Here is a 27500-nt window from a genome sequence, read left to right as displayed (position 1 = left end):
GTCTCTGCCATGGGATTTCTAAAGCTGTGGCTAGCAAAGCTCTAAATTCTGACCTTAAAACCAGCCTCACAAAACTGAGGAGAATGCACAGTCTCAGTTGAAGCTATGCATAAATTCTGTACTGAACAATTTGTATGAATTTACTATTAGGTAGCAGTGACCAGTGAGCTTCCTTTTATATTTTACTATTAAATCTGTGAATAAGTGAATGGTTGATATGTAAAATGGTATGTGACTAGCTTGAGTATTCCCACCCAGCAATGAGGCTCTAATGGTACTTGCCATGGAAAAAGCAAAATTTACTTTACGTTAGTGCTGTGTAAAGGACAGGTGGCCACTAATAAATGTGGGTTGTCCAACCACTGGGAAATGGGCACTTTTATTTGGATAAAGAGAGATTAACAGACGTGTGGTGGTTGCTCACACTGGAATTATATCATAAACTCATCCCTCTCATGAGAGTGTTTAATGGTGTGTCTAGGAAAATGCTTCTCCAAAAATCTGGGCCCAGAAGCATGCAGTATGTCTTGTGATGTAAAGCTTTTGGCAAAATAAGGCTTGATCACATACCTGCTGTTGTAAATAATGTGATAGAAAGAGGCTGTATTAGCGTTCAGCAATTTTTGTGCTTTGTAGCGGGGAAATTTTGAACTCGGAAACTGGTCAGGGTTGTGGATCAGCACTGGATTACTTGCTCTGGCATTATGGGACAGAGGCTGGGAAAACACCAGATGTTGATGCCCGTGTGTGAAAGTATGTCCCTTCTGACTTTGAGAGAGAGGTGGCAAAGCATCATGGAATGGTTTCTGTGAAGTCTCAGGCAAATTTATCACCCTTCCTTTGTGAGAGTGTTGTACTGCAAGCTTCCTCAGTGGTTGACATCAACAGCTGGCTCCAGAAACCCTTTTTTGTTGCAGTAAAATACGTATTGTTCTTGCATTTTTTAAAAAAAAATTAGCTTGTTTGAGAAGTTGCAATATATCAGAGTCTCCCAATACATCATTAAAAAATGTGCTTTGCCTCTTTTTGTATCATATTTAACAATGTGGAATAATTTCGATAATTTCTTAAGGGACAGCGAATATGCTTCATGTATTTTGATTTTGTCAGCTAGGATGGCTTTTTCTTTTCTTTTTTTCTTTTTTTTTTTTTTTTTCTTTTTAGGGAGGCCACAGTATGCAGAACAATGGAGGAGTCTGTTTGGGTGTTAGAATAGCCTTATATAAAACAACTTAAAAAAGTGTTCCAGGGAATCTGTAGGTAGCCCAACTGTTGGTTCTAGCTATTGACTGAGCACCAGTCTGCAGTCATATAATCATATTGATGACTTCCTGTCATAAGCAGGTTAATCATATTTTGATATAAAATAGGGGGAAAAAAGGGACACGTTTTTCTCACGGGTTAATTCTGATTTGGTAGTTTTATTTATTAAAAAAAGTCTGTAAGTAAAGCACTTAGCTCTGAACTTTTTGAAAAAGTTACTTTGCTTCTTAAAGAAGTTCTGTTACGTGTGCTGAATATGTTTGCATATAATCATAACCATAAAATAAGACAAAAATGAAAACATCTGCTTCAGACAAGGATTCATACACCATACAAAGACTCATTGGAATTTACATTTCTAAATCTTTGGGAGAAATTCTTTGTAGTATAAACTCCTATAAACTCGTAGGTACCTCATGCAGGTGACTGGTCCTGTAAATCCAGGTAGTTTCATATGTACCCAGCACTAAGGCCTCTTTCTGCTCACATCCAGAGCTTTCAGGTTTTGAGTAATAGATCTTGGGGCTGAATGCAGGACTTGGGAGCTCAGCCAGAAGCCTAATAGATATTACAAGACTCTGCTCTTGGATGAGTGCTGTATTGGATGTAGGTAGAAGTACTTTGTTTAATCAGGACTGTGGCACTCTAGGAAATTCTAGAGTGATCATATATGCAATTCATTTTGTTTCTGTTCAGCATTTGTGAGTCCTGTGTATTAGCCAGTTGTGAAATATTTGGAAAACACATAATTGAAAGTAACATTTCACATTTGTATTTTCCCATAAGTATATTTAACTGTTAATGAAAGCCGTGGGACTGAAAGCTGTTGAGACAGAAATCTTATTCAGGAGCCTAGAGCTGTAGTGCTCTCTGACTTATTTGATCCTCCCATATCTCCTTTGGGATTTGACCATTTTTGAAAGGAATTACAGATAGCAGTAGAAGAATGGCTTTGTCACTGGCTATTCATTCCATGGTGCTTCAACACAGGGCACAGATTAATGTAATTTATTGTGTTGATTTTTGTTTTCTGGACATCTGTTCAATGCATCCAAAATCCTCCTGTATAAGCCTGTGAGAAGCCATCAGTTGGTAGCAGCTAGAAAACATTGGGTTAGATATTCACTGGTGACTTGGAGGTAAAACTCTTTATGCATTGGATCTCCAGTGCCCTGAGCTATCCAATTGTCTGTGTTAAATAAACCCAATGTGCCTTGTGTCAAATATTACTGATGTCACTATTGACATTGTGTCAAAAAATGTCATCCCTAATGTCTGTCACTGAAGAATGGTGGCAGAGTCAAAATTTGACAAAAAACACTTAAGGACAGATAATGAAAGTACTGTGCATGTTTCTCGTTCCCCTCAAAGGGAACTAAGTAAATTGTGAGTGTCTGCTCAAATTTTCTTATGCAGCACACGTTTCATGTTGTATATTTCTAGCCCCAGAGATTTTAGATTTGAACCTCCTAAAGTTATTGGTAAACAGGGGAAGTTATTCAAAACCAGTTTAAAATGACATGAGTTAGCACAGCTGCAGTTGGTGGGGACCAGCTCCCTGTGTTTGTTCAAGGCAGCCAATACCTTCAAACATACAAGTGCAGTGATGACCAGAGACTCTGGGCCATGAGAAGCACAGTGGAGAAAACATATTTGTTTACTCTCATTACACTTTTCTGTATATTATTTTAAAATATTACAGCTTTTTAAAGGTTGAAACTCATGATCACCTTATATATGATATTCATTGGTTTTGTGGGAAGCTGTTATTTTTGTTGTTCTAAACTGAAGTTTACTTTCCTAAAAATTTTCAACATGGCTTGGTGAGGCCTAGTCCCTCTGGGTCTTCTCACAGTGTTCTAAAACTTTAAGGACAGGATCTTTCACCTGTGTGAATGTAGCAAAAAAAATGCTTTAAAGTGTCTCTGAAAAGACAAATTTTCAAGATTTTTTTCTTATAGGAATTATGGGATGATTCAGAATATCCTGCCACCAATTTGTAGATTTTTAATTAATTTTTTTCTGAGGATTTGAGTATTTTGTTTTTAGTTAGTAGTATCTCTGAGTCTCCCTTGCTCATAGAATCAAGCTTGGTATCCCTTCACCTTCAGAGGCAGCATCAGAAAGTTCTGCTGCTCTCAGACTGGACTGTGGGCAGCAGCATCTGGCAAGAGTGTGCTCTGAGCAGTTTCAGTATTTCCAAAGTACTCCTGTTAAGTAGTAGTAGCAATAAAATAATATAATAACTTTAAAGCAACATTCTGCTCCTCAGTAACTGCTTCCAGTTTCTCAAGTAGATGCTCATGTTGTCCTTTCAGGGACTTGTGTGAAGGAATGTTGGCTTGTGCTGTCCAGGCAGTTTGTATGGTTTGTTAGAGCCACGAGGTCAAATCTTCTCAAGCAGTGAAGAAATGCTGAGACAGTGCTTGATGTATCCATCAGAAGGTTGACATGTGGTGAGCTGGTTTAGTTTTGTACAGCTTTTCACAAGTGAAGGAGTCATATGCAGACAGTAAACACCATAATGTCTGGGTCAACATCCAGAATCAATGACTGCTGAGCTGCTGTGCTTTGTTACCTGCACTGTGCCTTACCTGCACTGCCTACTGATATTTTGATGTTGAGAAATAATGAAAGTCCCAGTGCATGGGGACTGTGAATCACCTGATGCTGGAGTCCCACATGGGTTCTTAGGTAAATAACGTTTTTTTTAATTGCTGTGAATTTTGAAACCATATTAATTTTATGTTTCTGAGACCTCTTTGCATAAAACAAAATAATGAATAGAAAATACAATGCTCTCAGATCATGCAAAAAAGCTGGGCTGTAGGAAGAACAGAATCCTCCAGTGGAAATACTCAGGAAGGTAACAAAACCATAGATGCAAAGCATTTCCCTAATTATCAGCATAACTAAATGTAACAAACAAAGAATAAATCATTTTTTGGCTTCATTATGTTAAATTAATTTAAAAAAAATCTAGTCTTGGGCATTTTACTTCTGAAATATACAGTATTTGCAAGTTCAGTGCTGGCAACATTTCTCGAATAAGTGAAATGGCTTAGGTGATATTTAAGATGATTTTGTATATGATGAATGGCTCATTTACCATCCTACATTTAAACTCAGAGCACATTGAAATGTGTGTTTGAAAGTCTGAATGAGTACAACATCTGGACTCACAGGCAGGTTGTCTTCAAAATAGCAAACAAGACTCTTCAAAGTTTTTCTGGGAACTTTTTGTAATCTAGATCCTGTCCCTGAAATACTCCTTTCCCCTTCCAGGCCTTCTTTGTTTTGAGTGTCCTATGTTCCCTTATCTCTCTGTTAGGGCTTACAAAAATATGCCAGTTTTGAATTAATAAATGATATAGAAGCTTTTGCTGACCTAGTCTTGGCCTCCAAAGTGAGAAGCAGAGGAAACAAAAGAAGCAGTTCAGCTCTACCTCGGCAGATATTGGTTCCAACTCGAGTCATGTAATGGAACTGAAAGGAGAGAGTTTTCTTTGCATCCTTTACAAATTCCAGGCATTCAAAAGTTTGGCTTCATTGGCCAAAATTGCTCAAGCTTTTCTATTTGAATTAATAATCTATACTTTGAGAGAGACTCCTCAACTCTTTTCCATTTGACCTTCACTTGTGCTGATGAAGCTGTAGGTTAAATTTTTCCTCCAATTAAAAAAGGGAAAAGGACAACAAAAGAGTGAATTCCAGTTGGAGTGGGTGAGTGAATGTGCTCTACCAGGATAAGCGAGCCTGATGCTCAGGATATTCACTTATCACACGTGAAGCTAAATACCTGATTACCTTATTGAGAGCCAGGCACCAGTGTAAGCCTCTCCCATTCAAGGAGAATGTCCTTATTTCGTCCCCCTGTAAGGTTCCTGCAGGTCCTTTGTTTTCCTTTTTCTTTTTTTCTCCTGATCACTACTTTTATAAAATCCTGGTAATGCTGATTTGTTCTGTTCCTTGTAGGGTTTTCTGCGTCTGCTTGCCCTCTGTAGCAAAGGCATGAATTCTGAATTTGTAGTAATTCTAAAACATTAATTTCCATAAAAAGTTAATAGCTGGGCTTCATGTTTGATAAAACACTTAGCGTGGTTAAAGTAGGATGGTAAAATTAGTTTAATATATAAATACAGTATGTTTCTATCCACCTAGTTTAAAGTTCTCTTTCTTGTATTTAGCAATTTGCTAAAGAGAATACCTCTATTAACAGTAATACTTTAATGGTATTTACTAATATAAATATTTGCTTTCTGGAAGCAATGTTACACAAAATTCCTGAACTGCAGTCTAAGCAACTGCTGGAATGTTTGAGGTAAGAAACCTGACCTTTGGGGAGGATCAACATCAGGAAAACAGAGTTTCCACTGTTTGTGACTTGTGTCCATAGTGAAAGGGCTTGGAATGGCAGGAAGGCAACCAACACACACTGTGTCATGGCTGAACCCCAATGGAAAGAAAGCTCTTGTCGTTATAATGATATTGGTAGCAGAAAGTATTTTATGGGAATTTCAGGATATCCCTGTGTGCTCAAAATAGGCAGTTTGACAAGGTCTCTCTGTAACCTCTAAGGGAAAATAAATAGAAAGAGACCTTCATTTCTGTTAAATGTTAAGAATTGCAAAACCTGTGTGGAAAAGGAGAATTTTGAGTCAGCTTGTCCTAACTGCCGATGAAGTTACATTAGCTGCAGCTTTAAGCAAAACAAAATACGTCTTCTTTGAGGCATCATCTTTTCCACATAAATTCTGCTCCTTCTCCCTCAAACTATTTAGTTGCCAGCTATTATTGTCAAGTGTTTGCATTCAACATGCATCATAACATATCGTGTCCATGTGGCTGTGGTTGATGCTCAAGTGCCTGTCCTGATCTGTAATCAAAGCAGCACTGACTGGGTGCACAGATGACTGACAGTGATAGACAAGTGGAAGGGTGAAGTTTCACCAGTCATTCCTTAACTGAAGGGCCTGTGCAAACTGTAGGTGAATATAGAGAAACCTTCTAAAATGGTAAACCTCCCACAGGTTTATTCTTGGAAGTGCAGAAATTTGTCTGATATATTCAGGTGAGTGTTGATGTGAGACTGGAGTAGGAACAGTCAGGTTGTAAAATATTTTTCCAGGTGGGGTTTACATTTAAGATCTGTAATGGAGATGCACTTTATGATGTCATTTCTCTTATTCTAATTATTTTTTTGGTAAGGATTTTCTGCAAGAGATTTTTTTTTCCTCCTTAGCAAAGTAGTCCTACTTAGCTTAATTTTTTTTCAGCTTTAAAACATCAGCATTTTATAGATCCGAATTTCACAATGTGAGGATGATTGCTACGTACAATTTGCAAAATTGTGATTAACCAGCCCCTGTTTCGAGTCAGTTCTCCCTAATTCACAAAAGGCTTCCAAGAATAGTCTGCACAAAATTCAGTGTGCAAATTGTAGGGCAGATTTTTAGAGGGCAGTTTAAAGAATGAAGTCCTAAGGGTTTTATCTATATTTATATCTCTTGTTAAACCAAACTCTTATGTAAATGTTACAATCTGTAAATAACAAGCTGAGCTGCTTTCTTAAGGAAAGATTGCATCCACATTTTTTGAGATTTGGCAAAATTATTAACTTGCACAATAGACTAATATACAAGTATATTTGCAAGCAACTAATGCTAGCCTGTGTCTTCATCCATATTTTATGGATATTTAAAGGCTTAAGAATAGATAGACCTTTCGTTTTCCTGTAAAAATTGTCTCAAATTGAAAAACACTGCCCTTAGTGATGGCTGAAAAAAATGGAGATAGCTTTTGTATACTTTTACTTTTTATAGCCATTAATGTTGTAGTAAATCTTGTATTATTGTATACAGTCTAGATTATTCTTCATTCTTTTGCCTTTGGACAGGAAAGAAATTACTGGCTTCCATCAGTGTTATTGGCAATCCCCATATTCTGACATCTGTTCCTTTCTAAACGTTTTACCAACCTTGATGAAATGTAGTTTAGTGTTAGAAGCTGACTTGAAGAAAAAATTGGATGATAAAAAAATAACATTGATTAAACACCAGAAGTAATTTACCAATGACTATCAATATTTTGATGGCCATTGCAGTTTATTGCAGTAAAGCTAGACATCTTATAGTAATTTTAATCATATATAAATCTTTGAATTAAGCTGAATAAATGAATTCTCATTTTTTAAACAGAAGGATGAGAGACTGGTTTTACTCAATTTTAATCAAACTCTTTGAGCTGTACTCCTGAGAATGTTTGGGGCATATTTTACAGATGCCATGCAACACATCACTCCCAAAATTAAAAATCTCAATTAATATCTTCTAATACACAGTGGAGTTGTCATTTGTGACTTTTCTCTTTCCATGGAGTAACACTAGATCTATCTTTGCCCATGTTAGACCAGGGGCTGGAGTAGGGGAGTCCTGCTGGGCACTCGAAGGGGCCTCAAATAACAAAGATGGTGGGTCTCTGATAAACCACTAGCTTTTACATAAACACCTTTTTTAGCTATGCATCACTAAAGTAAAGCAAAGTAATGAAAGACAAGTGTGATTATTCTCTCTGAGGTATCAAGTGTAGAGCAATTATGGTTTGTCTTTCCCCACCCTGTACAGTGGTGAGCTGCAGGAGGACCCTTGCAAGCAGTTCTTGAGGGTTGGAGCAAAAGCAGAAGTGAATGTTTCATTTCCAAGAACTGGAAGAAGTTAATTACACAGTGAAGGAGTAGGTATGAATAATATGTTCTTGGGAAAGAAAATAGATGGGAATAAATTGAAAAGGGCTACTATAGAGTGTGTGTTCTGATACTGTAAAAGGTAAATGTACAAGAGGATGGGAAGGTGATTAGATTTTTTTCCAGAAGCACTTAGAGACAGTAGAGCTGTTGAAATCCATGGGATTTACTATGGACTAGTAATGTTTGGGAGCCAAGTTTGGGCAATGTTAAATGATGAACACCATGCCATCTGGGATAGATCCTTCCTGAAAGGTTTTCAGTGAAGCTGTAATACTTCAAAAGGGCGAGGAAGGCATATTTCTCCAGCACTGTGTATGGGCCATTGAGGACAAAAGGAAATTGCAACTCGTGATGAATTCACTTAGTCACACCAAGATTTTCAAAGGTGGAATTACTCGTCTGCCAATAGGATCTTAGAGGACTTCAGAGCTAGTTTTTGATTCCCTTACCTTTGAGAGTAACTTGAACCATGGAGGGTTCAAGTTAGTTGCTAGGCTGTTTGGAGTGGAGGGGATTTAAGAGATTTGTTTCCTCAGTTGTACAGAAAATTTTAATTTGAAGGAAAATTTTCCTAACAGACCTCCTTTAGTAACTCACTTTTACTATGAAAACAGTTTTCCTTTAATTTCCTAAAAGTGATGTATGGCAGGAGAAACTGAGTGATCTAGGTTAAAGTGGTGTGTAAACTGACAATTTTGGGATTCAAGTGCTCTGTGTTAATCATAAAAAAATTCACACGTTTTAGCCAGAGACCTCTTAGCATGTTTTGTAAATTCATTCTCACAGTTTCTCGCTGAGGATATTTAGTAGAAAAAGTAAACATTATAGACAAAATATCTTTTTTGGGAAGGGCATTGCTTTTCTTAAAACTGATTCTTTTTCTTTCTGAAATCATGTTGGATTGAACTGTACTTATATGTACTTACAGGAGTGCAGTCTAGTGGTCAGGAGACTGTTCTGGGAAATGGGAGAACCCAAGTTCAGATGCTTGCCATTCCCAAGCCTGAGTGACTCAGAGTTAATACACAAAATGAGAATTAAACAATTTCTGAATCAGACAAAAGAACAGGACATGGTTCTCCTCTGCTACAGCGTGTTCCTGCAACTACCAGGAGACAGAGACCCTGCCTCCATCTTCTTCCAACAAACTAAAGTCAGCAAATATTTTTTTCTCCCCCCAAAATGTCAGAAATTAGAGATGAAAGAAAATTGTCATTCTGTGGTCACATTTAGTATCTCTTGTTCCAGGATGGGGAAACTGAGAGGAAGACTCAGTCTTTTGCCCCAGTGTCACCCAGGTGAGCCAGCAGAAGTCTGAGGCAGGGCCCCAGAGCGCTGCCTGACCAGGGCCGTGTTCAGGCAGTGGGTGTCTGCCCTCCCTGTCAGACCCTGAGTGCCTGATGGCCTTTCCATACCCTCCCACAACCTCCTGTTAACATATGGTTTCAAAGCTGTTGACATTCACCTGCTTAGATATCTGTACAAACTACTAGTAGGAGCTACATAAATATCTAACAGATGCACACATTCACCCTGGGATTAATGCATTCTGGACTCGGACCCGTCAGCATCACACCCCTTCACAAAGGCATTTTATTTTTTCACTTGCTCATGTGGTGTACACCTGTGACACGCTGGCAATGCACTTGCTTGCAGTGAGAGAGCCCCTCAGGTTCAAAGCTATCCTTATATCTTTGTTCCTTTATGCGTGAACCTTTTGAGGTTTTCTCTTAGTGTTCAAAAGGCTTGAGCGTGGCATTACATCTTTAAAACCTCTTCTGACCCTTTTTTGAATATACTGAATATAAAAGCAGAAACAAAGCAAGGAGAACTAGATAAATAGATGCAGGGAGACATCATAAGGGGGGAAAAAAAGCTCCTGAGCTTGCCAATATTACTTCATGCTTTTTATTGCAAACCTGTAAACTAACAATAGCCCACCACCTCACGCAGTTGGGTGTGCGAATTGAAGGTGCGCTGAATGATGTGTGGGCTTTCCAAATGTAGCACAATAACAGGAACACCTGTGCTAAACCACTTTGCATTGATTTTTTTTTTTTTTTGACAATAGTCACAGTCCTCCTTTTTTAGAAGTCTGTGTAGAGGGGAAAAAAGAGGACTTGTCAGCTTTACTTTCAGTCTTACGACTTAACTCCCAAAGTTTGATGAAGGTGCTAGAAAATCATGTGGATTTACATGTACCAACCAAATGCAGGATTGAGTCTTAAAACAGAGGAGAGATTGTTGATCTTGTGGACCCAGCTTTGCTAATGTACATTGGCTTTGGCTAACAGGCTTCTTGCAGTTTAATCCTGGTTTGCTTCCTTGTTAGGTGGTTGGTTGGTTGGTTTGGTTTGCTTTTGGTTTTTTGGTTGATTTTTTTTCCTCTTTTTAAACCGAGCAGCTAATGTTTCAATAGCCACTACAGTATCAGAATGCTTAAGAGAAATACTAATACTCTGTAAATATATATTTTAAGGCACATCACTGATTTAAAATTACTAATATTCAATAATTCATGATTGTTTAATGAAATGACATATCAAATCAGAAAAAGTAGAAGTGAGAAATTTCTGTAATTTAATTCTCGTCATTGAAGAACCACACAGTTACTATCACTGCTATTGTTATTTGGAATCATAGATTAGGTTTAGTGTTATGTTTAGTGTTAAATTTCAGGGATAAAAACAAGATGATTTTCACTGCCAAGAATTTACTGTAACATTCTGGGCTATGAATCTGAGAACTGTAAAGATAGGCAACATCAGTAAAATCTAAGCATACCTTTTTGGTCAGTTTGTCAGCAGTGTAAATGGGTCCAAGGGTTGCTCAGAGGGCTAGTTAACCTATTCCCTTTTAACAACAGCTGAATTTGAGGTTCTCTTTCACCTAAGTACCTACCAATTTATGTCCATAATTTCTATTAATTCTGAGTCACTCTTTCTTACACTGTTGTTACTTGAAATGGAAAATATTGGTTACAGTCCAAGAGAAAAATTTATAGCCTGTCATTGTAGCCTTGTGCTATTTCAATATAATAATACAAATGCATTCCCTCTTTGTGATAAGTGTATTTTTGCTTTTACTTTCTCATGCAATGTTGAGACTCTTTCCAGACTTACTTTGTCTCTGTGATCCCAGAGATTATAAATGCTCAAGGAGCCTTTAAAGATATTTGTTAGCCTTTAAAGCAAGGGAAGCAGACTCTTGTTCTCTGTCACACTCAGGCTGAGTTTGCAGGAGGCAATTTTCATCTTGTGCAGCTAGAAGTTGGTTCTTGTGGTACTTCTCTGTTAGGTCACCTTATAACCTTGTGGATATTTCCCTATGTTTTCTATGGGAAACAGAGCATCCTCCAATGTTAAGGAAGATAGAAAAAGTTTTCCAGCCCCAGTTGAGCTCCTCTTCGTGTGTTTGGTGAGAAGGAGATGGAGCTTAGGAACACAGAAGTGCTGCACGTTTTTGAAGTGAAGAGAGCCACTGGACAAAAGTTTCTTACCAGTAATCAAGGGAAGATGGGAGTCTCACAGCAGTAATGTGGACTCCTCTAATTACCACTTCCAAGTTATTAGCATCTGGAGCCCTTTTTCCCTTTCCTATCTAGCAATTACAGAGTGGGATAGATTAACATGCTGCAGAAGCTGTATAGTGGACTAAGTTTCTCTCTGTTGGCATTTGGTTGTTTGCTGAAATTGATACTTGCAGCTCAAGTCCAAGATTTTTACCTGCCCTTTATCCCAGGCTCTTCTCTTTAGAGATAGTGTAGGTTCAAGTACTGCACAAATTATTTATTTACTTCTCTGCTCCCTGCCCCCACCAAAGAAAAAGAATCACATCTTAAAAAGCCAAAGTAAATCAGTCAGACACATGTTTTGCACATGAAGAATCACATCTATAGTAAAATGGAATCCATATGTGTGTTTTGGATGTGAGCATCAATGCTCAGTTTAGCTTTGCCCACATGCCAGGGCGTATGTGCTGCTGCTGAAAGCTCAGAATTTTCTTGCTAAATCACACACAAAATTTGAACTTGAGGTTGAGTTAATGTCATAAGTTCATAGTTTTCTGTTGTTTCTTTCCCCATGTATAGTGCCCTTTGTTTACAACTCAAATCTTCTCAAGATTAAACTTTAAAAAGACTCTGTGATTTAATGGACTTAAGATCAGATTCTAACCTCCAGTGTGAAACAAGCCTGTCTGTAGCACTCAATAGCAGTAGAGGATTGTTTGCAGTTGTGAAGCAATGACCACCAAACATTATTCAGAAAAAAAGATGCTGGGACTAATTTTCGCATGGATGAAATATTCAGATGAATGTTAAAAGACTGCATAACAAGAGACGGTGACCTACACAAAGAGTAAAAGAGAGATTACTACCATTCCATAAAAGCACTGCACTATTTTTTTTCCTTTCCCCCCCAGCCATAAATATCTCAGCTCTAAGTTAGTGTATTTCTTTATATGAAGCTTTTTCCTATCTTGTGCATGTGTCTTGCAGAAGGATCCGGACAGATGGAAAATTATATTGCATGGATCTGTTTGCAGTTTTAAAATTTATAAAGATAATTGTCTTTTCAGTTAATCTTCCAAGTTTTGGACTTGTTTATGCACATACATTAATTTTATTCCTTCCTTTCACTTTCCCCCAAATAAGAACTGTATTGTAAGTTTAAGAACAGATCCTTGCTGTTGCTCAGGTACTTTGTACTCCTGTGCTAGTGGAAAGCATCTGTGACTTCACTGGCCTCCAGAGGATTTGAAACACCATCTCTAAGGAAATACTCAGCAAGTGGTGGCAGTAACAGTACCACATCCCTTTTTTCTCTTTGGGGATGTATTTGGAACAGGGGGGCAGCCTGTGATTATCAGATTAGTTCCTGGTTGAATACAGGTAAAACAGGATGAATTGACTAGGGAGTAGTTCTGGAGCTTGTTCTACTGTACGCCAGGTTCTTAGTTGGATAATCAGAAGATTGTTTTGGAGATCAGGGATATTCTGCTATCACATCTCAGTTATTTTCAGGGAATAGGAAATGAGGTTCAGCCTTTAAATATGGAAAGATCCTTCCTGTTTCTGCAGAGAACTTAGCTGTTTTGGGGGGTACTAAAGCTGTCTAATATAAATAAAGCAAATTTGAAAGTAAATAATGCTTCAAGCAGAAGAGGGTTGAGGAGGAGAGAGACACCTTTATGGCATTTATTTTCTTTATTCTCTATTGTCATCCCAATCTTGATCCTGAAAGATATAGCAAGCTGCTTGCTACTAGCACGTCATTATATAGTAAATCTTGAACCTTCCTACTGGGGTTAGGTGATCAATTATTTTGTAAAGAAAACAAAGTGTTTTTTTCAAAAGCTGTGTTTAATTTTAATTTATAATTATCTCCACATCAGTCTTCAGTTTTCAATCTTGAATTGGCCACATATCCACACTCACTAGCATGTAAAAGATCTGTGACAGCAGTCACATGATGTTTCCCTACCGTAATTATTCTCTGTATCAGGCCTAGAGTCCTTGAAAGATCTGGAAAATGTACAAAAAGGCTGGTTTGTGTTTCCTTTTGGACTCAGAACTCAGCTCAGGTTTTTATATCGTCGATACTTTTTTTTTTTAAAGGGAGGGAACTGACTTTAACTTTTTATTATCTCACTTTTGTATTAGAGACCATTTTCTTAAAATAGTAGACCCGTAAACCAAACACCATCAGCTGGGAATCTGGTCTATGTGAGCTTTTTTGTGAGTCATTCTTGCATCTTCTCAATGTTCTTATTAAGCTTTGTGGTTTAACAACCAACTCTTAAATTCTTAAATAGAATGTATATTTCACTCATCTGTGTCATAAGAAATCCATATAAAGATAAGAGAGTTTTGATTTTTCAGAAGGGAAATAGTTAAACTGATTTTACCAAGGTGCTATTGCTTGCTGAAAGTACGTGTATAAAATACATAGAAATAGCTTCACTTCCTATCAGGTGACCTGAATAACTTATCTCTAGAAATGTTATTTAAGAAACATTGACAGATTTTTCATCTCTAAGTTGATATTTTAAAATCTTGTCATGGCTCCATAAGAAATCCATACTTCTTATATGCCTTAGGTAATAAACTTTACAGTAACAGTGGATCTTCAAGAGTTTCATGGGACTGGGAAGTATGTCAGGACTATTACTGTGAAAAGCACCTGAAAATAAGGCTAAAAGAGATGAATCCAGGTAACTTTTCACTTGGCCAAAATAAATAATAAAATATTATGGCTGCTAAACAGCCTGAGCGCCTCAGGTGGAAGGTCTTTTCATTTTGATGAGGATGTGCCTTCATGCAAAGGTGTTACCCTTCCAGCTTACAGATAAATTCACACACATTTCTTTAGAAATACCAAAACCTGCACTTGCTTGAATGCACATATGAAACCTGGGTTTCATGTCTTCACGTAGATAGTAACTGCCATGTTGTGAACCACCAGGACCCCTGTGCCAGTTCACAGAATCCCATTGACTGTGCTGTGCAGCCCCGGTGATACGGAGGCGAACCGGAGCCCTGCGTGCCATCGGAGGACTCCATCAGCAAATCAGTGGCTAATAAAGACAGGCAGCAACAGCAGCAGCAGTGTTGGCCTTCCCCACAGCAGGGTACCACAGATGTTTCAGATAACAAAGTCAGCTTTGCTGACAGAACATGTGTGTAATATATAAAATAATGGGAACCGAAAGGGGGGGGGGGCGGGGAGGGAAGGCCACTCCAATCCACCCATGTAAAAATGTTTTTTATTTATAAGTGAGCAGCTGAATACAAATGTTGTCTGCTTCCATAGAAGTAAAAAATAGCAGGCTGATGTGGATGAGAGATTTCACATGGTTTCTAGTAAAAAACTCTGTGCATTGAAATCTTTTTCTTGTCCCCAGGGTGGGTCCAAATCTACAGCTGGGGTAAATCCTTGCAATTTTATTTTCTAGCAATTATACTTTTTTACCTCCTCTGAAGATCTGTCTGTGCTATGGCTGGAGGGGATCATGACCAAATTTTCCTATGTAACACTATGGAATGCAGGACAGTTTTTAGACAGTACCAGTTTTACCAAACAGTTGCTACACTGGAGTTTTGCAGGATGGGACCTTGAGAAACAGGAATATGCAGTGATGATCCACAACTACCTGGAAAAAACCCCTCATGAGCAGTTCTCAAGTAAGATAATTAGCTCTGAACTGGAGGAATTACAGCAGAAATCCCTGTTTTTGTGATATAATAAGCTTACCCTCTACTGTTGAATTGTCCCAAAGTAATAAGATCAGCCTCACAGTTGAGGAATCCTTGGGTGAAGGAGACTTTGACAGTCCTTTCCTGCACTGGTGCCAAGCGCATGAACAAGAAGCATGAACAGGGCACCCTAGAAATTGCCTGGTCACCCAGTGCCCCTGGTAGCTGGTGAATGGTATCATCACAGTGTAAACTGACTATGTGTGGCCGGCTGAAAAAAGGTTTGCAAGTGGGATAGGAAGATAATCTGGAGTGCCTGGTCATCCCCCTCCATGTGCCTTCTCCCTGTCTGTGCTACACAGCCACTCAGGAGTGTGCAACTTGCTAGCCTGCTTTAGAAGAGTCACAGACAATGGGATTCAGCATGATGGAACAGGAAGCTCCTATCAGAGGCTAATAAATGTTTCCTTGTAAAATGGGGAGATGCTTATGTGAATCCAGATATAAAGTGAAAGTAAGACAGCCCTCAGAGGAATTACTGAGGTAATAAATGTACTTACTAGGGCAGTGTGTGCCAGAGCAAAACAGAAATGGGCTAAGACCAGAAGAGAATTAGAACCTCAAGTGCAAGCTGAAGTGCAGTGGTCTGATGAAATTCAACCCTTTCCTCTGAGAAAAGAGTATCTGCTGGTGACTGACTGACTTGATTATCTGAGATTGGCGTGGCCAATGAGAAGAACAACAGTGTAGGATTTCTGCCATGTGTCCTGCTTTAAGCAGTAAGACATGAACATAGGATATGGTAACCAGACGGAGGATTTGGCTCTCGACATACACATTTTTATGTACAGATTGTACTGTTGCAACTACACCATCACAATGGGTCAGGGTCTGTTTGGGTGTCAGATTATTGCAGCATGCAGCTCAACATCATAGGGTGGCTAAAATCCTTTGAGACTGGCTGTGGGATATGTGGCTTGGCCCAGCATGATACTCCTCTCCATGCACATGTGTATTTTCTCTCTTGTTCAGAATAATCTCAGTTGTGAGAGGTGAGTGCATACAATCCTTCACAGTGAAATCAACATGAAATCAAAGATGAATGATCTACAGTAGATATTTCTGAGTCTGAAATGTAACTACAGGCAAGGTAAATTGCTCTGAAAATCTCATGGCTATATATGTGTTGTGGTCACTTCATCAAGGTTTATATTTTTAGTGGCTCACTAAAGCAAGGTATGTAAAAGCAGGGATTCCATACTGTATTCTTTAACTGAGAAAAGTAAAATAAATCCCGATTTTTAAAAAAAAATGAAAATATTTCTTCCCCTCTGAGCAGCATCTTATAATTGAGATCCACCTTGAACATGTCAAGGTCAGAATTCAAGACATAGAATATGCTCATGAAGCTGCCCAACAAGATACCTTTATTCAGCCAAATTGGAAAACTTGTGTGTAACTCAAAAGATCAGAATAGAGTCCTTATTGAGCAAGGTTAGGAGGGATAGAAACAATCGGCTTATATAGAGTATTTTTACTTCATAGGAATGTGGTTCTGATTGCTGAAAATGTATCCTTTGCATGAAGTACAAGCATAATCCTATGCCTACTTTGCCCTTTGAGTAAAAGTATGCTTAATAGCAATTTCAGGGGAAAAAAATCTATTTAAAGCCTGTTGAACAGAATATCCACTTATAGAGGGAAGCTATAAGTGAATAATGTTAATGGAGTTCTGTTTTGTGAAACGCATAGGACAACTAATAGAATCAAGCTCCTATTGAATGATTGAATTACATTTAAGAGAGTACCTAATTTATGACCTTTAAAGATAATTTTAGAGCTGTGTGTTTTTGTAAATTCGAGACCACCTTCATGCAAAAGTTTTTAGGAATCTCATATCTCACTTTATATTATGGTCAGAGGACCTTTTGTGCTATTGTACGTCAGTAGTTCCATTAAAACATTTAAGTAGGTTAATTACTGAAAGGGAAAAAAAAGCTTTCAAGAGCCTGTTTATTAGTGTGAGAGAAGTTCTTAATCTGGGAGTAAATTTTGAACAATAGAGATGAACAATGACCAGACTCAGGACCTCCTCAGAAAAGGGAATTAAACCCCATAAATACCAACTATCGAGTGTTTTTTCTACAAACAGTAGTTCTTTAAAAAGTAGAAGTTTTTGCATAACTTCCACTGATCACTGGCATATTACATATAGGAACATGGAGTTTTATCCTATGAGTTTTTTCCTCCCATTCATTTTTATAGTATGTGTTAGTTTTGTTGTTGTGAAACTCTGACTCACTGTTACCTTGCGCAAAAGAAACCCTCAAATTTCGTGCACACTTCATTAAAATAGTTTGTACTTTTATCAGTTTTAAAGAGGTCACTCTTGCAGACTTTTGATGCTAGTTTTGCTTTGCACTGTTAAGGAAAGTAAAGTGAATTTGAGAGCTTTTCTGTGTAGCCATGGATTTTGTATGGATACTCTATAAATATCCTTCTGTAACTCTCTGTTAAGTTTTACATCATTTCTTAAAACATTCTACAATTTTGTTAGCTTTTGTGCCAGAGGGTTATGCCTGCTGTGGTGTCATTCATTGCTCATCCTAAAAGAAGGCAGAGAACAAAGGTGGAATAAGATGCTAATCTTCTGGATCAGCCAGACGTTATTCAGTGGTATATGGGAATTTAAGGCACTGATCCTAAAGGGCAAGAGGTGCAGGAGAGGGGCTGTGAGGCTTTCAGAAGCAGTCACTTTCTTGTAGCATCCCAGTTGCGGAGCGCTGGTGCATCATGCTGTCTTAAATGTGGCTTTTGCCTGCTGAGTGCAGGGGAGCTCTACATGGAGCGTCACATTTCCAGAGAGCTACAAATGGAATTGGCTAGTTTAAGAATGTAATGATTTTTTTTTTTAAATAAGATCAATTTAGCAGGAAATACCCTAGCACTCTGTAGGTCTTGCCTATTCACTATGAAAGCTCTGTGCTCTAGCTCTGAGTTCCCGTTGAGGTAACCTCAAAATCTTTACTGCTGCGGAATTAGAGCCAAAAGGGCTGGACTGCACATGTCAGCTAAGGAATAGAACAGAAAAAGGCTGTGAGATTTCTGTCATTGATCATACTTATGATTTTGTGTTTTATAATGTAAAGTAAAAAATATATTGTTTTGCAGAGAAACTCCATTATAGGTCAGCCCTTGTCTTAACCAGCCACTTGAGAGTGGCCCCACTTGACTCCCAACACAATTTACTCTGACCGTTAGTTAAGGATGGTTTCTGCTCTGTCTGTGGTGTTCCCAGCTCCATATGGTGGTAGCTTAAGGCTGATCTAAGAGTAAACAAAGAAGTACAGTTTTGGTCACACAAAGGTATGGGGCTCAGTCTGTAAAATTAAGGAAGAGATTAGACTCAAGGGAATTACTCTCGTTTTGCTTGCACACCAAATATGCCAGGAATCAAGAGATTAGATCTCATCTATGTTTGTCATTCTTTTTGGTTCAGTATCATACCTTTTCCAAAGTAAACCTCTTTTCTTTTTTAGGAATTTTTTGTCGTTCTATTGCTGCTTTTCTGAAAATGAAATTCCTGCACTATACTATATGTTCGTATGTGCAACAAGGAGAGATTCTGGCTTTGCCCCAAACCACTTGCAGTCTTGATATTTTTACAGTGAACATCTCTGGAACAATGAGGAAGATTTTTGAAGGATGAGAGGGAATGTCAGGCTAAAGTACCATAGTTTATAGTCCTCAGATACTTGTCCTGTGACACTTTCCAGTGCTTCCAGTTTCTTTCTACCACCCCTATTTTCAGCAATCAGTTATAGAATCATGACTTAATATTGCTAATTGCATAGTAAACAGAACAATATTGTTTGCCCCAAGACAGATTACCATTTCTCATTACAAAATTCACATAGACCACAAATCATTGATACCATCTCCACCAGTTATAATAAAGTTTATCTTCAATCTGATAAAAAGCATGTACTGAATAATAACTGTTGCTCCTATTGTTAGTGGTTTAAAAACATGATTTTTTAAAAGCTGGGTAGTTCATTGAAGTTGCAATTCTGCATTTGCCCTAGCCAAGAGAGGTGAGAGTTGGGGACAAAAATGGTCAGATTTCCAAGCGTGACTCTGTGGGTGCATCATGTGCGGTGGCACTTGACAACTGATGAACCTCTTACTGTTATCACAGTCAACTAACACAGTCAGTCCCACTTTTCCTGCATTTATCTATATTTGTACTTGAACCCGTTGTTCATTGTGTTACAGATTTGCTTCTTTAGCTTATTCATAGGGAATTAAAGTGCACTAGATGCTGTAAGAAGGTTTATCTCTTCAGTTCAAATTGTAGAGATCCTTGGTGGTCTGAAGTTTTCTGCCTCAGTCCCCAAGATGCAGCAGTGCAAGGACAGACTCCAAGTCCTGACTTAAAACTGCCTGAAGAAAACCAGGTTCATTTTACTTATCTTACACCACTACTTCTGCACACTCAGAGATGAAGAAGAAATAATTTAGTATGACACAAACCCCCCAAATCCTTAAAGGGAATACCATTGCAGAAGTATGGATACTGTAATGCTTTTAAAATGTTTTACAAAGGTGGAAATTTTCCAGTAGTGCAATTTCAATCTGCCCTGGTGAATTTAGATACTTCTTGGAGAGGTTAATCTTTTAACCCTAAATGTTTTTATGTCATGTATGTTAATATGGAAGCATTTGCATTGCTGTGTGGCATTAAGAACAAGATTTGCCCATATGTTATCTGTTACAGCTGAATTTTGCATTTTGGTACTTGTTTTCAGTTAGACCAGGCTCAGCCGGCAAGTTCAGCTCTAAAGACAAACTTTCTCATAGCCTTGCTCTGCTCCTGACTCAGGGAAGGGCTAGTTTGGTGAGAAGTCCTAACATTTGGAGCCAGTTTTAAAGTTCAGAGACTTCATAAGACAACTGAAAATATTGTGTAAGTCCATCAGGGTTTGGATCAGGGTGTGTGAAGTTGTGATTGAATCAGGTTCTCGTGTAATTCTGTGGGGAAGCAGGGATTCAGAAGGATTCTTTCAGAGTTGAACCCCAAACTCATTAAAATATTACAATAAAGTAATTAATGCACATGGCCACTAGACACTCTTAAAATGTAAATTTCACAGCTGTAAGAAATTAGATTTGTTTAAAAATAACAGAAGGCTCAAGTACAAATTATGGAGTAAAAGCCTATAAAATTTCAAACTTGGTTTTAAGGCACAGGCTTTTTTTTTTCCTTTTTTTTCCTTTTTTTTTTTTTTTTTTAAACTAGCTCATTTACTTCAGCACTACAGAATCTGAATTCCTTGTCTGCCTTTTGCCTGTGAAGTTGTAGTTAGGTACCGGTGCAGAACTGATTAGTTGGGAGGTTTTCTTTTCAGAAGATTGGCCTTGGATAACAAGGCAAATTTTGCAAGGAGACTGTGCCCCGTCTGAAGCCCGTCTTGTGTCCAGGAGGTGCCAGGCTTGCAGCTACAGGCACAGAGTTGTGCAGTTCCCTGAGTGCCCGTATGAGTTTTTGCACAGCTAGGAGGACAGGTAGCTCTCAGCTGGCACCCACTATTGCCAGTTTTTGGGAGCACTGCTTTTCTCTGTATGTGTGTTTTGGCTGGCACAAACACAACTTGCCCTCTGGGAACTGCTCAAATTGGTCAATGCCCTCAAATGATCTGTGCCAGAGAGGCCAAGAAAATTAAAGTTTGTTCAAGGTTTAGAAGCAATGGAGCCAACTGGATTTTGCAAGGGATATACATGTACCTTTTCAGTGCAAAGGCCTAATTCCAGATTCTCCAGCACTTTCTCACCATAGGTGTTTACAAACATGGGTCTGACTGTAATGCAAGAAAAGACTTTGGCTAACAAATGTTCAGCAGCATATTTCAGTCCATTTACATCTGAAACAGTGCTGAAATACAGGGCTCCACCATGGCTTTTTGGCACACCAGCTCCAGCAGTGTACTGAAATGGTTGAAGGAAGGAATTCCAGTCAGAATATGTTCCAGATGAATCCTGTTGGAGATCCATTTCTAAATGTATGCTACGTGCCTAACTATTAAAAAGTTCAGATTATGACCCCTCTAATGTTATTTTAATGCTGGTTTTTAAAATGTAATTATAAATCAAATTGCATTTGAGATCTGAAGCTGACAGTAGTGAGCTGGAACACTCTAGGAGCTGCTTTAAAAATAACCCCTCTCAAACTTTATTACTGGTTTCAGAAAAAGAAGTTCAAGTGGACTGCCCAGATTCATCCACCCTGTTCCCGTCAGCAGACAGGACAACTTGCTAAGTGTCAGTTGTTTTCTAGTTTACAGAGACATAACATGGGAACTTTTATCTTTACCTGGAAATTGCATTTCCAAAGTTTGAGTTTCTTTCTTCGAGCTTAAGCAAAAGACACAAGCTCATTTAAATTGTATTTCCTCCTTTTTTTTCCTCCTTTTTTTACCATAATAAATATCTCTGAAGATTAAAATTTCTAAAACTTGAACCCTAGCTAAAAAGTTAGGAAAAGCAGGCCATTATTTCGTGAGTGCAAAATTTTGGGGTGACTCAAGCAATTATAAGGAAGAAATGCTCTTAGTGACTGATGGGTTGGTCAATGGTATTTGTCTGTATACACATATTTGAAAAAAAGGGCTGGAAAAGATACCAAAGGGACAATGCTGACAGGATGTAAGCATTCAGCAGGGTTGAAGTGTACTGTTCAAATAATGGCTATAATGATTTTGGTAACTTCATATTTCTTTTTTCTCTCCTTTTTCTTTTTTCACTTAGTAAATGTAAACGTTTGCATTAGATACTCCTGTAACTTGCCTAAAAATTAACTAATCCATGAAGACAATGCATTAGAAAATATAGGCTTTGAATTTCCATTTATATAGGTGTAGTTTAAGGGGAAGGGAGGGAGGGAAGAGTCACTGGGTTGGTGGACCTGAACAAAAAAGTTATACTGACTCCTTAAGTGCATTTGGATTTTTTCTTTTCTTGTGAATGTAGGAAGTATTTAGTCAGTAGTTAAGGAATTTTTCAGTGAATAATGCATTTTAAAATTATTTATTTGTAGAGTTTTTTGTTTAGATTATTTATAAATTTACAGTCATAGCTGGTTACCTAAATCATGTTATTTTTTCTGTTCCCTGATTGCCTGAGTTATGCATTTACTTGATTCAATACACAATGTAAATTGTGAGCATTACAGCTGAACATACACCTCAGAATTTTTGTTTAGTTGCTCAGTTACATAAATCAGCCAGTTAGAAGAGGGAAGGGATGTACCACATGATCTACTAAAGCATCTAATACTTTAAATTTTTGAGATTATATATCTACAAGTATACATTTTGACCACAGTACATAGATTATATAAATTGAGTGGTATTATTTCTATTCCCTGATTAATGGCTGATGCTCTTACATCTACAGAATGAATGTCAATTCAAACTTCAATTTGAAATTTGAAGTCAATGAATATTTAAGCATTCATTCTAGATGTTGACTGTGAAGACATGCTAATATTGGTAGAGCACATATGCTCCAAATTTTGCAGACAGACAAAACCAGAAAGTAGTTACGTGTTCCTAATGCTGTTAACTCAAAATTTTACTTTGAATGACAATAATATTTTATAATATTTACTCAGGTCTCATTTTTACCCTGTTTTGCAGATGGAGAAACCGAGGCAAAGAGGTTAAAGGATCTCTCATGAGCCACAGAGTGTGTTGATGTCTGTTCCCACTCCCTAGACATGTGCACAGACTACTAAACTTCACTGCTCTGGCTGCAGTAGGTAAGACAGATTGTACATACAACGTGATCAATTCTTGAATTGACTTAAATATTTCCAGGAAAGTTGAGAGACACTCAGATGTCTAAATATGAGATCTCTATGCTGGTTGGATCCCTGAAAATCACATGAAACAAACTATTCTCTATTACAGACTCAGAATAATCATGGATGTAACAGGGTGTTAACTAATAGCTAAAATGTATCTGTTCATTAAACAAACAAACTTTATCCTGACAGTTGTTAAACAGGTGGTGTGGTGAGTTGAAGGCCTTTTTCTTTTCCATCCTCAAATAATATATACTCTTTAAGGGAAGGATACCTAATAGCTGTGAATTAAGATGTTTTTTATTGGACATACTGTGGTGGTGATGAAGAATATGGATGTGTAAGAGCACGTTTAGTCTTTGTTCTGAATTGTGTAGGTTATGTTTATACTGCAGTTGCTGTACCTCTTGCAGACTTAGTCCTTTAAAAGCTCACAGTGCAGTACCATTGTAGCACACAGCGCTGGCTCTCCAGTTTCTTAGAAAGCTTTCTGGCATCTAAGCAAGCCAGTTTAAAGCTTGCAGGAGGTGCAGTGCCCCAGGGAGTGCAGTGTAGACATACACAAAATTTCACTCCATAACATCCAAAGTAAAACCTTCCTGATGGTGGTTAATATTTGCATGAGTAAGGATTATCAGATTTTACTATGTCTGAGTAGAGAGCTCTAGAAAGGAGATTGCAGACTTGTATGGAAGGGACACTGGTACAATTCTGTGACAAGGTTACTGCATCATTTGCTGGGGCTTTGATCCTGTCACTTGTTCTCATGAGATGAGCTGCCTTTCTTCTAGAGGTGAGGGTAACACAGTTTACCCATTAGTTTGTCTGGATTCATTTAGGAAGTGTCATCAAAGCTGTGTGCCAGATCTGTATGTGGTGCAGGAGTAACACCAGGGGGTAGAGTAAGAATCCCTCCGTGTGTTGACAGACTGCTTGATTTTTTTCCCAACACATGGAGTTGAAGATGGAGAATTTGTAGACCAGTAGAGAGTAAAAAGATAGTTGCCTTTGAAGAGTTTCTTTTCTGCCTCTTTTTCTTGTCAGGCATGAACTTCTGCATTAGATGGTAATTGTGTATGTAGAGGAGGCATGAACTCAAACAGTCTGTCTGGCTATAGCTATCTCAGTAGAAATGCATTCTCATCAGAGCTTCTCTTGAAAGAAACTGGTGACAAGAAACCAGAGTCTTTATGTCTACTCCAGAGAAGACACAGATTTTTTTTCCAAGACTGTAGCCCTTAAGCAGCAGATGACAAGGTCCCAGAAACAAGGTAGAACTCTGTCAAGTTCTGATGATTGCTAAGTATTAAATTAAGGAAAGAATCATGACTTCTAATATTCATGTTATTTCTGGATAGTTCACAGACTAGTTGACCTGTATTTTTCATCTTCCTACGGTTTGGGAGAAGCCAATCCAGACAGTGCCACCACTTTGCAGTTATGCAGTTTGGCCATGTTCACGTGGAAAGACTGACTGAAGTGAATGAGGTTTATTTTGGAAACATATTTCAGTATAGTGCACAAATGTGTGGAAGAATGGTCTTGAGGCTTCAGTGGGCTTATTCAAATGCTCATAGTTAAGTGTGTGCTGAAGTAGTTTGCTGTAGATGAGCCTCTCCTGTATGATGTAACATGATTTCATAAAAGCATAACTGCATTGTGGCTTTTAGAGGAATGCAAAGTCTAGCCATGCACTGAGTAGTTAGGTGGGTTCCTCATTTGCTTTGTTTAAATTCTTAAATATGCGGTTCTGCATTGAGGATTCTTTTTTTTTGCCCCTTATGTGGCTTTCCCTTCTGTCATTCTTCAATGAAAACAATGTCCAGAATTATTCTTTCATATCAGGGTTAAGATTCGCGCAAAGTAATTCTGGTTGTGTGTGTTCTCCCTCCTTTGATACAGACCTGCAGTCTGTATTCAACTCTGTACCTACACAGTGCAAAGCATCACAGCACAGTGTTTGTTTGGCAGTGACAACATAGGTATACAGTCACAAAAGAACCTAAGATAATTGCTGAAATGACATCTTCTGCTAAATGCTAATCTTCCTGTGAAGGGTCCCCTTTGCAACAGGCGACATGAGCGTTTTTATCTTCTGTGTTTTCTGCTGCCATGCACTTAATTCTGTTCAAACCATATCAAGGAGACTTGAGAAAAAATCAACCATTAAAGACTTACTCTTTGTTTTTTCAATCTGTGACCCCAGCAATCTCTTTAGCAAGCCATGGTTCAGTAAACTGGCACACAGCAGTAGTTCTACAGTGGAAAAATCATAAAACAGATGGAAGCTTTACATTTTTGTTTAGTTTTTAAGAGCAGTTTTTATAACATCGCTTAAAATCATTCTGATGCATCATACTGTTTACACTTAAAGCTTTGTAGCTAAGATGTTTACACTATAGAGAATGTTTTAAGATATTTTATAGTTATGATATTTAGATAATTGGCAAGAAAAAAGATAGTTTGTTGAGATTACAGTGATGTTGGTAACCGTGAAGTAACTTATGAGTCTCAATAAATATGTCCAGTTCGGTGGAAAGTACAAACTCAGTTAAAACAAAACAACACAAGAGGGAATATCTTTTTAGTGAAATCATTTCCTTTTCTTAATCAAAAGATGACAGCCACAGCTTTAGAACTCCCATCTGTAATGCACCACTCCACATATCTGTATACATGGCTTTTCTTTTTATGATTGATACAGTTATATCAAATTGGTCAATTAATATTCTGCATAAGTTTAGTCAAATGATATACAAAAGTTCATAATGTTCACTTTTCATGCAGAAGTTGAAATGATCTAAAATGAATCCCTCTCATTTCTTTTAATGCTCTGTTTTCAAGATAAATACATTTAGATGTTTTCATGTTGACGAATGTCTTCAGAGCATAGTTTTGGAACATTTAAAAAAAAGTCCCCAAAAATGCATTAATCAAAAACAATAACTCCTTTTAACTTTTGTAACTGCTCAGAAGTGAAGTATGAAATAGTCTGTGTGTGGGCCACAAATGTTGGGAATGCAAACATTTCACAATAAACATGTTTAAATGAAAGTACTTGGCTAGATATCCTGGAAGATAGTACATGTTGGGTTAATTAATGCATACTCCATAAAAATAAACCTCACTTTCAAGATCTGACCAATAAAAATCATTAGTATATTTGGATCAGATGTGCTGATGGATGGTTTTTTATGTATACATTAAAGGTTTGTAAAGTGAATTGTCCTTGAAAAACCTAGGAACAGATTTCAATTTAAAGTCAAAATGACCCATTACATCTACTCTTTGTGTTTTCCTATACTGATATGATGAATTATTTCAGTTTTATCTTCTATACCTGCAATTGATTTACTATTGATGGCCTTAAATTTATCATTTTAAATGTGCAAATCACAGCTACATAGCTAGAAATTGTTCACTTTCACAAAAATTGTGTGCCTGTAGAATGCAGTATCTGATTCTAGGCATAAGCAAATTACTATAACACATTATTTTTACTTCAAAAAACTTGCAGATCTTAAATTGAATCATTTTAGTACATACATAAAATAGTATTTTACATTAAAAATAATATCATAGTCTTAGTGAAATCATACTTATAAACAAATAGGTGAACTGGCTTTGCATTGTATTGTGTTGTGGAGCCAGTTAGAAATAATGAAGCAAACTGAGATTGTCTTTTATGTTGAATACTGTCTTCCTCCAAAGCTGGTCTCATTAAAGACAACGTGGTGATCTGTATTCTGACAGATGTCAGAATATAACCTGACTAATTTACTAAATTTGTGGTTGCTTTGTAGGAAAACCCCACTCTGCATCCTTAGTGAAGGAGTCTGTGTGAGCAGAATGAAATAGAACTGACCCAGAGACTGTTTACTGAAAACAAGATGGACATATTTCACTTTTTACCCCAGTTGCAAAATATACAAAGTAAGATGTTTGACAAGTCAAGCCTTAAAGCCAAACATAATATAAACAGCATAAAATTTTAATTCAGTTAAGAAAAAAAGAAAACCTTCCCCAACGTTTATCAGCAATTACATTTTGATTCATTTTAAGAGCAGCAATAGGTATAAGAGCATCTGTGCAGAAGAATCATTCTATCTCTGGGGTTAAATTGACTTCATTAAAGACCAGAGAACTGATGATGTAATTTTATCATATTTTTTTCTGTAGCATTCACGAAGTCACTATTCTTGCACGTGTGAAGAAGTCACCTTTGCTCAAATGCCTTCATACAATGTTATCCCAATCCTGCATTGCATAAAGTTTTGATGTTCTGCATTTTAACTCATCCACTAGTTACCTAGGTTTTTTGTGAGCATTATAGAGGATTTAGAGGTTAGGGTGATAATCCTGTGTTCAAATTGGGCAGGTTTCTGTGGAAAGTATGTTGCACAGAAGTTGGCTGCTGAAGTCAAGACGGATGAAGC

General features: G+C 37.7%; 1 protein-coding gene across 5 annotated transcripts in view; it reads left to right on the top strand.

Moving 5' to 3' along the window:
* Nucleotides 1-27500, top strand: part of ZNF536 (zinc finger protein 536) — a 343785-nt gene that overhangs the window by 77384 nt on the left and 238901 nt on the right. For all 5 annotated transcript variants that reach the window (XM_071567724.1, XM_071567723.1, XM_071567722.1 and 2 more), the window contains exon 4: nucleotides 22898-23019. The gene's annotated coding sequence lies outside the window, so the exon portion shown is untranslated. The remainder of the gene's footprint in view (nucleotides 1-22897; nucleotides 23020-27500) is intronic.

This window comes from Pithys albifrons, chromosome 12, assembly GCF_047495875.1.
Source record: "Pithys albifrons albifrons isolate INPA30051 chromosome 12, PitAlb_v1, whole genome shotgun sequence".
Lineage (NCBI taxonomy): Eukaryota > Metazoa > Chordata > Aves > Passeriformes > Thamnophilidae > Pithys > Pithys albifrons.
Note: the sequence above shows the minus strand (reverse complement) of the source record. Positions and strands in the feature narration are given on the sequence as shown.